We start from the raw sequence: 16,784 nt of genomic DNA on the forward strand, positions 1-16,784 counted from the left end.
CTTTGCATTCATGCCTGTCAATATATATGTTATCTTTGCCCTTTCCTTCAATCTTGTTTGTGACTCTCTATTATGACATCAAGAAATTAAGATTTTCACTTTTAGACAGAGTTTCTAGTTCTCACGATAAAGAAAAATCTTTATCATAACAGTTGTCATTCTTGAGGCAGAAGAGTTGCAGCCATACCTTTCCTGTTCCTCTGTATAGTATATGAAATTTCATACTCTATACATGATAACAAGATGCTTCAATATGCAATGACACTGATTTTCTGGCTTTTCTTGAGTTCCAGCAGAAAATAATGGGAACCTGATCGCTAGCTGCATTTGTCAAGTCAACTGTCTCTCGCCATTCTTTCATCTTGGGTTTTTCATTCTTCCTCCACCAGAATCCATGCTCCTTTGTTATGGTTTACATTCTGTACAACAGATTGGTGGAGGAGGGAAGACCTTCCTCCTGAAAGACAGAACTATCAAAGAAAGAGATGAAAGAAAGAGATGCAAAGTTGTGTTGTTTACCAGGACTTTTAATGATGTTTTTTAGTTGTTTATTTATTTGCTTTATTTATTCTCCACCATGCCCTGACCAGCATAGCCCAGGAAAACCCGGTCTCATCAGATCTTGGAAGCTAAGCAGAGTCAGCCTTGGTTGGTAATTGGATGGGAGACCTCCAAAGAAAACCAGGGTCACTATACAGAGGCAGGCAATGGCAAACTATCTCTATTAGTCTCTTGGCTTGAAAATCCCAGCTTGGGCGGGGTGGGGCTCACCATAAGTCAGCCATTACTTGATGGTACTTTCCTCCACCACCACATACTCCACTATTCTCCCCAATAGGGACCCAAAGTGGTTTACAATATTCTTCATTTTATCCTCACAACCAACCCAGTGGGGTATGTTATGCTAAGAGTGTGTGACTGGCCCATTGTCACCCAACAAGAATCCATGGCAGAATGAGGATTTGAACCAGGGTCTCCCAGATATTAGTCTAACAACTATACCACACTAGCTCTTAGTAAAATGAATTGTATCAATTTGGCTGTATTTTTCAGTGCTTTATACTGTTGCCTGATTTTAGTTATGATGTTGTTTTATGGAAGTCATATTCTCCAAGTTGTATGAACATTTTAATTAGTAAGCAAACAAACAAACCACTCTGAATAAAACACACAATGCTTGGAAGGTTAAAGCGAAACTGGATCTGGGGGAGAATGAAGAGAAACTGAACGTGTGCTATCATTCTTAAACTCTTAAACACAGCATGCCATCTTTTGAAAAAAGCTTTAAGAGCCCCCAAAGAGTCAGAAATCAATCCGTGATTTTCTCAGCGTGTAAGTATGCTGATGGGGAACTTGGCACCTGATAATTTCTAACTAGCATTCAGTTTGTTAAAGGCACATTACTTCTCCCCATGTGAATCAAAGGTAAAACAAACACAAACTTTCTTATGTGGGAGGATCTAAACTCTATGACTTGAGCAGATGGTCTACATGTAACATGGTATTCCCTTAGTAGAAAGCCTTGCTGCTTTTGATAGTTCTATTTCTAAGTGAATAAGGCTGTAGTCTCCCAAACAAACTTTATTCTTAATCCAATACCTACTGATTTAAATGGAGTTTACTTCCAGGTAAGCAAGTTTCACCCTGGAAGTAAAGTCCATTGAAATTCATGAGGCATGCTGCTTCCCCGGGAATGCTTTAAAGGGCTGAGGTATAATAAAGGATTTAATTATTAATTACTCTGCTCTTCTGCCATGACAGGCCCTTAAGGCAGTTTACAGAAAAATAATCTATAATGAAAATCAAATAAAAACTAAAGTACAAAAATATTAGAACCCTACTCATTTGCCAGGTATATATTCTATTACCTGGCTATGCCTTTAGGACTCTGTTCTATGGGAGGCTGGTAGCTTCTTTTCGAAGCCACTTAATAGCATTTCCCTCAACCTTGTTTGCCTGTCAAATGGAAATGAAGGCCCTTTGTACAGGCTTTCATTTTATGTTATGTGCCTAGAATGCTCTCCGTATAAAAACTTTGCTGAAAACCTGCCCTGTGCTTTTGGCCCTCAGTCTAAAGTAATTCCTTGGTATCTTTGTTCCACTTCATTAGTACATGTTTCAACTGTGCACATTTTTAAAAGACACACCATGCTACACTTTTAGTGGGCACACACCATTAATACTGCAAAAAAGTACCGAAATATGAAGGGGAACAAAAAAAGTGGGGAAATGGACACTCACAAAATGAGAGGGGATGAGATTATAATGAAAAATGCAAAATTACAGGAAGAAAAAATCTGTATTAACCCAATCTCTCTCTTTCTTCATACAGTGTATTAAAAAACATCAAAGGATATAAGTACAATGTCATCTGTAAACCTTTACAGCAAAACCATAAATAGAAGGAATGAAATAAAAGGGAGTTTTTCAACATACGAGCATGACTGTTTTGAGCATAATGGCGTGGGGTGGGGTGGGGTGGGGGCTGTCTATGAGCTCCTTAGAGGAAGGGATGGATAAAAATCTAATCTTAAAATGAAATGATCAGATTGGCCACACTGATTCTTGGACTGGTTTGTGATGTTCAATACATAGAGAATGTAGGTAAGAATATCTTTGGAATTCATGACTTAAGGCTGTCAAATCAAGGTCAACTAAAGACTTATTCACATGATCTTTCCACCTCCCTCCACAGTCCATTGCAGCATCCAGTTTAATAAATCAGAATATAGATATTAATTCAGTGATCAGTTGATCTAATGTTTTACATATTTTATTTTTGCTGTCATAAGCAGAGAAATTATATTAAATGATTTAAACAAAGAGGGCTGTACATTGCTGGAAAGAGGGAGCACATCCCTTTAAAACAACCAGTTATCCCTAAAAACTTGTTTAATAGGTATGTGAGATGACAGGGACACAGCTGAAAGGAGAGGTGATGTTTTGCTAGTATTCATTTTTATTTTTGTATGTTACCAAAACCTATATGAAAGTTAGGATGTTGAGAGGTACAGTAATGAAAAACTCAGCCTTTGAAAGGAGACATGGAAAGGAAAAAGCTTAAAAGAAACAGCAGGTGTGTGCATCAAAGGATTTATGCTGGTCATCAGGGATGTGTTCCATTATGTGTTTCATGACAGTGTTTGTATTTTTATTTACTTTATTTATAATCTGCCTTTCTCACCAAGACTTAAAGTGGATTACAAGATACAAAAACAATGCAAACACTGTAATCAATGTCTTATGCTTGACAGATACACAATCAAGCATATCGATCAAGCATAAAACGACAACAGAAATAATTACAGAATTAGTAAACAGTGCAAATACAAAAACAGTATAAGACAGGTTATACCATAAACACATATTTTAAAAGTAGCAGACAAGGCAGTTCTAGCAAAATAATGCATGCAATAAACAGTACAGTAAACTACAATCCTATTCCCTTAAATAGAAAAGAGTCCAGTAGCACCTTTAAGACTAACCAACTTTATTGTAGCATAAGCTTTTGAGAATCACAGTTCTCTTCTTCAGATGCATCTGAAGATGCATTGTGGAACAGCTTTCCTGAGATCAGGAAGGCTCCCTCCCACACTTGTGTCATTCTGCAGAAAGTGCAAAACTGTAATGTTCAGGAGAACATTTTAAAAAGACATTAGAACTGTAGCAGAATGAACAGGCTAGGAGGAAACATTTAAATTTTTTATTTTATCTTATTTTATTACATTTATATTCCACTCTCCCCGCATGGAATAGGATCACAGTCCACTGCAATGAATACTGTAGATATCTGCATTTGCTGTATCATCTTTACCTTCTAATCTACTTTGTCTTGTTAGTTTACCTTGCCTTTATCTAAGTTTGTTGTTCATATGGTTGTCTAATTCTATAATCTTAATACTATTGCACTGTTTATTGGTTGTCTTATGCTGTTTGATTATATTTTGTAATCTGCCTCAAGTCTCAGCACGAAAAGCAGACTGAAGTAAATTAAATTAAATTGTAGTGTTTACTGAGCACTCAACAGCAATATAGTATTGTTGTGAAAATGTTATTTTTGTCCCAGCCAGGTAGTGCTTTGTTGTGATTTAAGAATTGTGTGGACAGTGATGGGACTGCCCTTGAAGACCACTCAGAAACTCCAGTTGGTGCATCATCATCATCATCATCATCATCATCATCAATTAGTCTGCCTTTTCTCAGTGTGACTCAAGGCATGTTACAGTGTAAGTCCATATGAACTATAGTTGGAGTATCCCATAAATGAAGCAGTAGGTTACAGCAACAGTTAGTACATAGTAGTATACTCTGTAGTCCCTATCCCTTTTCCATCCTTACTATCAGGAGGCAAGCTTTCCATGTTTCTGTCGTTCTGCAGATTGGGTAAAACAGAATAATTCAGGACATTTTTAAAAAGAGAATAGGGCTCTAGGATAATCAAATATAATAGGATAATCAAATAAGGGAATAGATCCAGAGGAGTTAGCCGTGTTAGTCTGTAGTAGCAAAAATAGGAAAGAGTCCAGTAGCACCTTTAAGACTAACCAACTTTACTGTAGCATAAGCTTTCGAGAATCACAGTTCAGTGCATCTGAAGATGCACTGAGGAACGCATGTGAATGAGTTGCTGCTGATCTTACCCATTTGCCACATGGCATCTTTAGAAGGCTTTGCTCAGAGAACTGAAGCTGTCACAATGAAGCATAGCAGGAGAAGCATTCTTGCAGGTACGTGGGTCCAAAGCCATTCAGGGCTTTACAGGTGATACTCATAACCTTGCACTGAACCCAGTAACTGATTGGTAACCAAAAAAGTGTCTACAGAATGCATATGACATATACATTCCACTTGTTGCCTGATAGTAACCAGGCAGTGGCATTCTGCACTAACCGGAGTTTCCCAGTTGTATTTAAGGGTAGACCCATGTAGAGTGCATCACACGTCTAACCATGAAGAAACCATAGCATGGCTCAGATGAGTCAAGGGGGAGGGGCTCAATCTTCTAGGTTAGTAGAAGCTGGTAGAATGACCTATTTGAATGACTTATTTAATTTGCTTCTCCAATAATACTGCTGGATCCAGTATAACTCATAAACTCTTAAGTCAGTGAGTGATCCCCATCAATGGTGGGGATCTATTTATCTAATACAGTAGTTTCAAATTTTAGAAACCTAGGGACCCCCATTTGGATCTAAAAATTTCTTTCTCATTCCTCACCTGGTACCTGCCATGCATTCAACATCCCCCTTTAGTGTGCCACAAGGCATGTATACCCCATGGAGGCCTTTATCTTCTAGTGAACTTAAACAATACTGCATGTGCTATCCTTTAAAAGCAAATTTAAGGAGGGAAATGTTTGCATTGTCTGTACATGGGCTAACAGAGTTAGGTTCAGAGTACCTGATTTTATACAAGTACCCCAAGGTTTAGTCAATTTCACCTTGTGATTGACACTGGAGACAACTAGCCAAAAGATAGCTGAACAGGGTTAGAAGAAGCTTGGAAAAACTTTAAGAACTTCTCATATGAGCAGAGCAGTGTCACAAACAACCTGAACTTCCTAGTATTCAACTGAAAATTTCTATTGGATGTTATCATCTGTGGATGAGCAGTGGGGTCTGTCTATCTCTGTGGTGAAGTCCTTTGCATTGATAAATACAGTGAAAACTTTCAGTTTTACATCAGAAGTAATTATGATGACTGTATTAATACTGCATCTCCTTGGTACTACTGAGGCAACTAAGAGTACCTGTAGCTGAGCTATTGGATCCTGGCCACTAATCTCCATGTTTTCTGATGCTATCTGGAAGCCTGGTGAGCATGAGTAATGGGTCTACAGGCTCCTGCCTTTCAAAAGGCAATAAAATCCTCCTTACCCTTCATGGGCTCTCCTCATGGGTCTTCCAACTGGTTCGAAATATATTTTTATCCTTCCTTTCTTTCTTCCAAGGAGCCCTAGGTGGTGTACATGGTTTCCCGTTTCCCATTTTATTCTAACCCTGGGAATTAGATAAGGCTGAGATTGACTGGTCCATGGCTACCCAGCAAGATCCATGGCACCAAGGGGGCTTGCCTAAAACTAGTGTGGTTAGATCCAGGAGACCCAGGTCCAAATCCCTGCTCTATGCCATGGAAGTTCACTGTGTGACCTTGGGCCAATCGCATGCTGTCAGGCTAAGCTACTATCACAGGTTTTTTGTGGGATAAAATGCAGAGGAGACTGATGTAAGCTTCCTTGGGTCCCCACTACAGACAAAGGTGAGGTATAAACAGTGCTTTTTTTTCTGGGAGTACACAGGGGTACGCATACCCCTAAACGTTTTGTATATCTAATGGGAGAAAGTAAAAATTTTAAAATGATGGGATTTCCACATACTCTGAGTACCCCTAAACATTTTTTTAGGAAAAAACATTGGTTATAAATAAAGTTAAATAAATAAAATATAACCAGCAGTACATTTTTGTTTTGGCAATGACCTACTATCATCCCAGCCTCATTCTATGAAGTCCTGCCATTATCAGGAAGACCATTTGAGAGCCAATTTGAAGGTTTACACTCTCTCAAGAAAAGCTGTTCTTTGGAAGAACTCAAGACACAGAAGAGCTGTCGGAAACCTACGCCGCGGGACCAAGTCAAGCACCAGCCGCCGGTGAGGCGAACAAGCGGCCAGGCCTGAGAGCCCCATATAAAGGAGTCGGGGCACGAAGGGGCGGGACAGCGGCAGGGAACGAAGCGCTGAGTGGCTGCTCGGCTCCTACCCGCGGAAGAATTGCATTCCTTCGGTGGCTTGTGGCTCTCCAAGTACCAGAGGCTCTTCCCGCCCCAAGGAACATACCCACCGCCGGGATGCAAGCCCTCCCAGGCTTAGGCCTATAACTCTTCCCCCTGGTCCGGAGCTCTTCCTCGCCCCGGGCTACTCCCGCTCGAATGGGCGACGGCCGAGGAGGGGGAGAGGGGCTGCCACACGCGCGTGAAGCGCCTCCCGCAGAGGCACGAGAACTTAACTGTAGGAACGAGTCAGCGGGCGGGGGCGGTTTGCCGCTCGTTCCCCTGTCAGGCTCCCCCCTCACGCCCCGCCCGCTCTCTGGCAGGGGGGGAGGGGAAGTCTCCCTGTAAAGGCACCGTTGGCGGGCTTCCTCTGTGCCCTGGGTGAAAATTAAAGGCGGGGGCGGGGGGGGGGCGTGAATGAGAGAGAGAGAAAGGAAGTCCCAAGTCAAGCCCCGCCGTCTCCAGCGCCGCAGTGGCAGCGGCCGCTCCGCATTCTTGGCATTCCTGGGCTGTGACTCCGAGGTCGGCGGCGGCTCCTCCAAGCCGCTCAGCATTGCGAGAAGCGCAGGCATACGCGCGCTCCCTCCCATCGCCCCACCGCCGCCTCCCCAGCCCCTCCTCGCCGGAGACCCGAGGCAACGCTTCCCTCGCGTTTTTTCCCCACCCTCCCGTCCGCCTCCCTCTCCCGGGTGAATTTCCTGCCTTCTCTCCAAACTTTCCTCAGTGGCTGCTGGGACGCCCGTGTGTTTCTTAGGCGGTGGAAGAGGAGGAGTCACCCTTCCAATACCCCCCCTCAAAACACGCCACTTTTCCCGAGCTTTCCTTCTCACCCTGCTGTATATATATAGATACACATATATATACACACATATATATATTTGCAGCGAACTCCCGGGGTAAACTTTTCTTCCCCTTCGCTTTGGATTCGCTGGTTGCAAACGGGAAGCCTCATCCATCGTTGGCCAAGCTTCCTCGGGATTTTGCACAAAAGCCTGAGCTGCCCTTTTTCCGAAGGGGGGGGAGGGGGATTCCGGTGACCCCTGCGCCTGGGGAGAAGCGGTTGCCTTTGGGGGACCCAAAGCCGTATGAAGCAGGTAAGTCGCAGCTGCAACAGTTGGGTTTGCGGGGGGGGGGGGGGGTTGCTTGAAGTTTCTAAATCTGAATTCCGGGCACACTTGCGGTGTTAGTAGTGATCCATCGCGGCGTCGTTTAACGACTGCGAAATGCAAGCTTGTCATAAAACATTTTATGGTGTATTATTTTGCGTTTAAAAAGCCCTCTGACTATACTGCGGAATCGATTAACCTGCAGGTTTTGAGGCAAGATGGTGCATCCGTTTTCTGTAACTTAATTTTGGTCTAGACTTGTTAACCGCAGGTTTTGTGTGCAAAGGATGAATTGAAAATGAAGGACTTTTTGGAACCCTGACTTTTAAAACTTATGTTCAGGTTTCATTAAACGCCAGTAAACAGTGTAACTTCTCTGTTCACTACATAGCTTCTGAATACTGTAGAGTGACTCTTTGCTCAACTTCAGCCACCCTCCCACACTGTTGGGTGGATTTACCTTCTTGCTCTTTGTTAGCTACCAGTCAAGTCTGTACCGGTCATTTGTCTTTGGCAAACAGTGTGACAAGAAGTTAGGAATGCTGTGGTATCTGCTTCTGTTCCTTTACAGGACAGAATCCATTAATCTTAAACGTTTTTCCAAAGCTATCTTTGAAAGTATGAGTCACTAGACATACAGTATGTACAAAATAGAAGTGTGTGTGTCTAAGGATTGTAAATGGGATGAGGTTTGCTACTTTTGAACTCTGTGGGTAATGTTAGTGAAGGGCCTTTTGATTACAAGTTTGTCTCTGCGCAATCTTGAGTAATGTACATAATGAAAGGTGCAGATAATGAAAGGAAGACGAATCATATTTGTAAAGTATTGCTTAACTTCTCTGTGTCTCTCTTATATACACATCTTGTGATGTCTTCATTGCTGGTAATGGGTGCACAGTTGAAGGAGTTCATGCAGAACCAGGAATTTTTAAAAAACATGCAGCTTCACGCACTGGATTTTGCAAGTTCTAACTGAGAGTGTTTGTGTATGTAAATTGTTTGTGTACGTAAATGGCTTTCAGGCCTTATAAAAGATTAAGAACATCAGTGGTGGTGTCCTAGTCCAAAGGTTCACCTAGTCCAGTGTTCTGTTTCCAGCTGTGTACAGCCAGATGCAAGGAACAGCCAGGAAACCTAACTGGCATGAGAGCCCACAGAAGTGTGTGCTCTCAGACAGTCACCATTCCTGAGCCACCTGTAATTCCCAGTGGGTATGTGAGGTGGTTCAGTACTAATTCCACTTAATGTTTACTGGATGATACTGCCAGGCACAACCCACTGGATTCTGGCGGTGTGTAGGATAGGGCAATACCTTGAAAAAAATGTGTTTATGAGGCCTTTCCCTCCCAATATCATTATTTCATTATTATTTGGTTGGTTCACACCATCTCATGCTCCACTACATTTAATTATTATACTCTAGCTAACCAGCAGTTGAAAGTTTGAGCTGACTCCGTGGAAAAGCAAGAAGTCTCTCTGTTTGTGTGAAAGTTTTGTGTGTGTGGGGGTAGAGGTGATTGATGAGGCCAATTTTATAACCCGGAGTATATTTTTAATGCTTTTTTATAAGTTATTAGCCTCTTGGGGGCGGCGGGAGTCCTGTGCTATGGACAAAAAAGATGAATGCTGTTACAGTCATGCTGATTCTGTAATGGCCTCTTCCCACATGTGATTCATCACTTGACATTGTAGTCAAATGAAATACTGACATAGCATGTGTGAACCAGCCAGCCTACGTAAGCTGGGAAATAGTGCTCTGCCTCTAGTGAATTACTGGCCTTTGGGGTGTCCCACAGTCAAACTGATCATTCTATCCACTACGTTTCAGACTCGTGATGACTTTAGGATATGGTTCCTTGCAGATATGATGTATGAGGATCTGAATGTGTTTGCTTCACACAGTTGTTTTTCAGAGTGTTCTCATTTTGTGACTCTTCCTGACCCCCCCCCCCATCTTGGATGTTTGTATTAAGTAACTGCAAGAGGCATACAAATGCTGCTGATGTCATTGTTGAATGAGGATGCTGAGTGTGGAATTTGGGGGTGCAAGAAATTTTAGGCTGGAATTTTGTGCTCTCTGACTACAGTAAGTCTAAGTGAACTTGGCAGAGCTTACTTCCAAGTAAACATATTTAGGATCACAGTGCAGGTTGATTAATTATATGAATTTTAATTGGCTAAAATTACTTAAATTTGCAGGAAAAAGTACATTTTCTTTTTTAAATTATGCATGTATTGCAGCAGATAACATCTTAAGAAGTATTCATCCTCTTATGTTGAAAATAATTAACATATTCAAAAATATTTGTTTATTGGGGGAAAGTTGATCAAAGTTGACAAGTTGATCAAAAGCTCTTAAGTGGTCAGTGTGTTGGGTCAGATTTGGGAGACCCAGGTTCAAATCTTGATTCTACCATGGAAGCTTACTGGGTGACCTTGGGCCAGTTACACACTCTCAGGCTAACCTACCACATAGGGCTGTTGTAAGGATAAAATGGAGAGGCGAAGGATGTAAGTTACCCCTGGGGAGAAAGGCAGGATATAGATTAATAAACGAGTCAGTACCTTGATCCTTAAACATGTTCGTTAGAAGTAGTAAGTCTGCTTACAATTGTAGTTGACAGCCATTAAAAAAGGACTGTTATTTATAAAATGCATACAGTTGCCTAGGCACTCTACAAACATAAAATAAAAAGTGCATGCTTTGGCAGTCTAAACTAGAGGTATGCAACCCCCTTTTGACCTGATTGCCAACCCCTCTCGCCTGTGCAAATCATGATGTGCTGGCAAACAAAACAGGGTGGGGAGAGCTGAGAGTTGTGCCAGATACATTGGGAGGAAGCACAGCCCCAGTGATGGTGTCAGCACCTTAGGAGCTCCCCTTGGGCCCAGCTAGTGGCTGTTTGGCAGGCACCAGTCAGTCATGCCTGTTGCACTGACAATACCTTGGTTGCTTGCATGGAGAACCAGCCTTGAATACTGAGCAAAAGGGTCTGGCATGCTGCTTTTTGACATGCATGCCAGAGATTGCCTATCTCTGATCTAAAGTAATAAGACACATACTTTATTTAATATTTATATCCCACCTCTCCAACAGTATGCTCAAAGTGGCTTATGGTCATGAAACAACATACATGAAAATTATAATCAGCATAAAATAGTAATTGCAATAAAAAAATAAATGGAGAAGTCCATAAGCTAGGCATGAGGTGGAGTGGGTAGGGGGGAGGTACAAGAAAATGTGTGGCCGTAAAATATTTATTTGAGAGGATTTGGTGGATGTTAGTGTTTGGTCAGCTTGGTGCTGAAGATGTGGCTATTGACACCAGGTGTAGGATGAGGCAACAGTTTCCCCTGGTCAGTCTGAGCCTGGGATTTCTTTGTCTTCTCTTGGAGTGAGATTTGGCTTATTAGCTTAAGCCAGGGGTCCCCAATTTTGTTGACTCTGCAGTCATGTACAGAATTTTGCAAAAGAGTAGCAGGTGCACAATCCACGCAAGATTGATGTGCTGTTGGCCATCGGAGAAGCTGCTTGGGGGCTATAGATCAGCCTGTCCTGGAGGGGGTTGCACCACCCTGGGGATATGGTTTATAGCTTGGGGGCTCTCGGATTCTACAGATGGAGGCTCAGATCTCCTCTGTGGCATATCACATCTTTCATCAACTTCAGCTGGTTTGCTAGCTGCAACTGTTCCTTCAGAAAATGTGATCTAGCCGTGGTGGTCCAGTCTCTGATCACATCCAAGGAATTATTGTAATATGTTTTATGTGGTATGCCTTTGAAAACCGTTTGGAAACTTCAGTTGATCCAGAGTAGAGCAGCCCAGCTATTGTCAGGGGTTGGCTGAAAGATCTGCAGTGGTTACCCTTCTGTTTCCAGGCACAACTCAAAGTGCTGGTTCTTACCCTTAAGGTACTAAATGGCATGGGGACAGGGTATGTGAAGGATCATCTCCTCTCATACTATCCAGCCTGCCAGTTGATCTGCTTCTCAAGCCCTGTTCTCTGTGCTCTCACCTTAAGCAGGAATCTGAAGAGTGGCATAGAAATATCCTAAATAAATAAATGGGCACCACCGCAAATTTATGCTAGTTGTAAAATACTGGAGGTCCCATGCTAAGCGTCCTCCTATGATGGAGACAGCTGCTTTATGTAGGCTGTTCTCTACAGATAGAAAGGGGATGTCTCCTAGGCTCTTCTGAAACACCTTCCGAATCAAGGAGGTGGAGGGAATCTGGGAAAGAGGGAAGGGTGTGATTTCAGTTTACATAAAAAGGGGAGGGTTTTCTCCTGGGGGTGGGGGTGGTTGTCACAGGGACAGGTTTCCAAGGCCACAGACATAAGAAAGTCTGTGTTTATGACCAAGCCAAAGGTGTATGGCTGTGATGCATCTGCCTGGTATGAGCCCAGTTATTTACCAGCCAGTCAGCTGGTAGAGAGTGACCTGAAGCTCCCTGGTTTTCTTCCCTGTTCTATTCAGCATCCTTTGGAGTTTACCCTCAGGATTCCGGCTGCAAGTGGGTGCCAGGAAACCCATTGGTGAGCACCATAGCACTTTGTGGATCACTGGCTTAAGCCATATGGAGTTGTTTGCTCTGTGTTTGTGGTGGGCTTTCTTTCTTGTTGTGCAATGTGCACACCATGAATTATGTTTGGTCATCTCTGGAAGATGAGAGGTCTTGCATTGTGGAATTTGTTCCTTGCAGCTCTTTAGCATTCTGGGACTTAACAGGATTGTAGATCAGGCTGTAAGACTGGATTTGTGATATCAGCAAATACCACATTATACACTTCTCCATGGCTATTTACTGTTTACACATGCTACAAGCGCTTTGATCAAGGTGTCTGACAAACATGAGGAACCTTTCACAGCAAAGCATTCATGTTGTGATTGCAGTAACTGAAAAAATGGTTTTATGAATCTTCCTTTCAAGGACAATCTAGCAGAGGAGGCCATAGTCATCTGGCAGTATTTGTTCCTCGAGGAAGCTGTGTGCAGTGGCTGTCAAGGTTCTGCAAAATCCTTCAACTGTTGAATTGAATATGAACAGTGTCCTTGAGGAAGTTGGATATTGTGGTTCTTAAAGTTCTAAAGCTCCTCTACCACAGAATGTGCTTTTCTCGAACTTCCAAGGAGTGGTTTTGGCAGCACTGGGAAACCATTGGATTATATTTGTTGATATACATTTAAACATACAATATAAATTGCTGACGTTATATATGGATAGATAATAAAATGTATATGTTCAATTAGAACATTTCTGTACATAGATATTGTAACAGGAGTGTGGTAATCTCTCTTTTTTGAAGAGAACTCTCTTCAGAGGATGTGTATAATGGTAACTGAAGAACTTTTACATTTGTGCATATTAAATAACCAATTGCACTTAGCATGCCCTGTTTGTAACTAGGAAACACTGTAACATTTCAAATCCGAGAAGCTCCACTAACCAAGAAGCTTCCTGTACTTGTATTTGAACATGTACACTTTATTCTTAAAACACAGTGTTATAGCATTTTTCATATATCTATATCTACATCTGATGTATTATCGCTGTGTTTCAGCATTTGTATTTTTGATTTTGGTACACAGCCATTCCTTGTGATCATCACAGAAATTGGTTGAGACTGGATACTTGTCATTCATCTTGTTATTGCTATTGAATTTGTGGTGGATTTTCAGTGCATCATTTTAGTTCAGTACCTCAGTTGATTCCATTCTTGAGTGCTTGACTGCTGCATACCAATATGGGCATTTTTATTCCTATTCATAGATGAAATGTATTTTCATGATGTATTTGTCAATGTCAACACTACTCTTAATCACAGTTGTGTCATGCAAGGCATTTGTTTCTTCACTGCATAGATCACTTATGTACCATGTTCAGTACTAGGAGACGTACTTAATGTTAGTGAAACCCTTAAAAAAGTTGATCATGTTTCAAGTTGTCTAAATAGTTGAAATTTTACATTTAATGCATTTTTATTGACAATTTAGAAGCACAATATAACTGAATAACTAAAAATGGATAGTGTATCAGGGTTGCATGGCCGGGCTATAATCACACTGACTGTATGTGACGTGGCTGAACAATCAATCCCCTGCCTTCCGTTACTTCAGGCTACAGGAAGCACAATTTTCCAAGAGTGGTTTTTTTGTCTGTATGACATGTCGGCAGGTTTAAATTGATGAAAAAGCTCTCTCTTTAGAAGAGAACTTTGTAGTGTAGTGTTTATTGTTTCGTTCTGATGCTATGTGATTTAATGAAATACTGGGGCATTGAGTTCTAGTACTCAGTATTGGCATTTGCCTGCACTGTAGCTGAGAACTGCAAACCTAGATAGTTGTGTGTGTGCATTTGAATGTCTTATAAATGGGTCTAGATCTTTTAAGACAGGCCCTATATAGTGTACTACCCAGGAACTGTGAGTATTTGGAGGCTGATAAACCCTAGGTCTGTTTTATATGGTGGAAACAAATGTCATCATCTTCTTCATCTAACAACAACATTCGATTTATATACTGCCCTTCAGGACAACTTAACACCCACTCAGAGTGGTTTATAAAGTATGTTATTATCCCCACAACAACAAACACGGGAGGTGATTGGGGCTGAGAGAGCTCCTAGAAGCTGACTGACTGACTCAAGGTCACCCAGCTGGCTTCAAGTGGAGGAGTGAGGAGTCCCGTTGCTCTTAATCACTACACCAAACTGGCTCCCGTATCATATCATATAAGAAGCGCTCAGACAAGTGTTCTATCTATTCCAGCAACCTGTGTCACACAGTGGCCAGTAAGTTGCAGTGGTAGACCCACAAAGAGGGCTCAGAGGCCTTTTTTTTTTTGCTGCTTATAAGCACGGAAAAAAGTATTAATAATCCAGCAGTTTTCCTCATCCAGTGAGCCTTGGTGTATAGTTGTGTGCCACATACTAATGGTAGGAGAAGTGCTAATATTTACACAATCAGGGCTGGAATTTTGTTTGCAAGTTGTTATAATGTGCAACTGCCTTTATTTTGTAGCATTAGAAGAGTGCTAATCCAATTATGTTTGGAGTTAGTATGTAGGCTAGTAAAATACTATAAATGTTCTTGCTCTGTGATTTGAGTCAAGAAACCACAGATAGCTAAGTGAACCAGATTTTTGGCCCAGTTTGTATAATTAAAAAAATTAAATTAGTACACATTTAATTATCTATACATACCTTGAAAACTGTGAAGATCCATAGCATCTTAGCCACTAATTGATTGCAGAATTAAACCTGTCTGAAGAACAAGTACAGTCATTACCTTGGTGTTGCTGGTTTTTTTGGGAGGTGGAGTAATAAAGTGTTTTCCCACACGAGTTATTTGCCCTGGATATAGGTTGCTTTGCACGGTTTGGCAAACAACAGAAGTTGGGGGCAGGCTTCAGGGACAGTGGGGATGCCATCAGCAACATACTCCTCCACAAAGCCAGCTGGGTGACCTTGGGCGAGTCACAGTTCTCTTGAGCTCTCTTAGCCCCACCCACCTCACAGGGTGATTGTTGTGGGGTAATAATAACACTTTGTAAACCGCTCTGAGTGGGCATTAAGTTGTCCTGAAGGGCGGTATATAAATCGAATGTTATTATTATTATTATTATTATAGTGATGTCACTTCACACCTCTCTTAGAGTTGCCAGAAATTCTATGATAAAAGCATAGAGCTTCCAGTGCTTCCTCGAGAGGACTGATATCACTTCCGGGTTTCCTCAGAAGTCACATGAGACCATCACAGATAGTGCCCCCCATGTCCCTGACCCCCCTTTGACTCCTGCCTCTTGCTTGATGGCATGTTTTTGTTTTTCTCCTGCCATCTCTTGGAGCAGCAGCAGGAAGAGGATTGCCAGCAGGAGATACCTTTATGGATGGATACGTGGCAACCTTGCCTGGAGTTGATGCTGTTGGGATGGGTTTTCTTTATCCACTTCCCTATAGCATCATGGCACATTCATGTACCTCTTGGGTTTTTCATGGCTTTTCTCCAGTCTTTTTTAAACTGCCCAAGTGATTTCCCCTGTGAAGTTTTGGGAAAGATTGCATCGGAGCCTGGATGGATGCTGCATGTGCAGGAAGTTCAGATTTTCTTGGTCCCACCAACATGGCAGGCATTTTCCTTCCCCTAGTCCCCATGCTGGCCATTTTCCCCCTCCCCTGCTACCAGCAATTTAATATTGTAATACAATCCATGTATTACATTGTCTGAATTCCCAGCTCTCATTTCATTTCAAAGAAAAAAGTCTCTATCCCCTTCCATGGTAGAGATATAAGGGGAAAGGCATATCTCTGCAATGAGACAGGCTAGAGACTTTCTTTTTAAAAAATGAAAGCTGGAAAATCAGCAAACCTGGGACAGAGACTGTTATAACAAATACAGCAGTAGCCTATTTTTAAAAAACCTGGAAAAGGCCTGTGTATGGCTGCTGTTGGGTACTTGGGCAGGTACAATGCAGGGAAACATGCTATGTAGAAGCCCATTACTGCTGCGCTGCACTGGCAGACATAGTAGCAATGGAAAAACCTCAAAAGCTTATCCTCATGTGGAAAGCAGTAATATGTTTTAAGCTAGGATCACCAACCAGCGACTGGCAGCCTGTGGAAGTCACTGGAGCAGGGACATGGGGACTGCTGTCAACATGACAGCATTATGTCATGTCTGGGAGAAACCTGGAAATGTGACGCTGTACTTCTCAAGGAATTGCCAGAAACTCTATGGTTTACAATAGAGTTTCTGGCGATCCCTAGAGAGGCATGTCAGGACTTTTGATTTCTCCCTGGAAGTGATGTAATGCCATCAAACTGACAGTGATTTTTAAAAAACTTTCCCCCTCCACCCACTGGCTGCTTGGAGCAGCAGTAGCAGGCAACAGGAGCTGGGTGTGGGAG

General features: G+C 42.1%; 1 protein-coding gene across 2 annotated transcripts in view; it reads left to right on the forward strand.

Moving 5' to 3' along the window:
- Positions 1-7,512: 7,512 nt before the first annotated feature.
- Positions 7,513-16,784, forward strand: part of PTPN14 (protein tyrosine phosphatase non-receptor type 14) — a 203,282-nt gene continuing 194,010 nt past the window's right edge. For both annotated transcript variants that reach the window (XM_054981497.1, XM_054981505.1), the window contains exon 1: positions 7,513-7,863. The gene's annotated coding sequence lies outside the window, so the exon portion shown is untranslated. The remainder of the gene's footprint in view (positions 7,864-16,784) is intronic.

The sequence above is a fragment of the Eublepharis macularius genome, chromosome 1, assembly GCF_028583425.1.
Source record: "Eublepharis macularius isolate TG4126 chromosome 1, MPM_Emac_v1.0, whole genome shotgun sequence".
Classification (NCBI taxonomy): domain Eukaryota; kingdom Metazoa; phylum Chordata; class Lepidosauria; order Squamata; family Eublepharidae; genus Eublepharis; species Eublepharis macularius.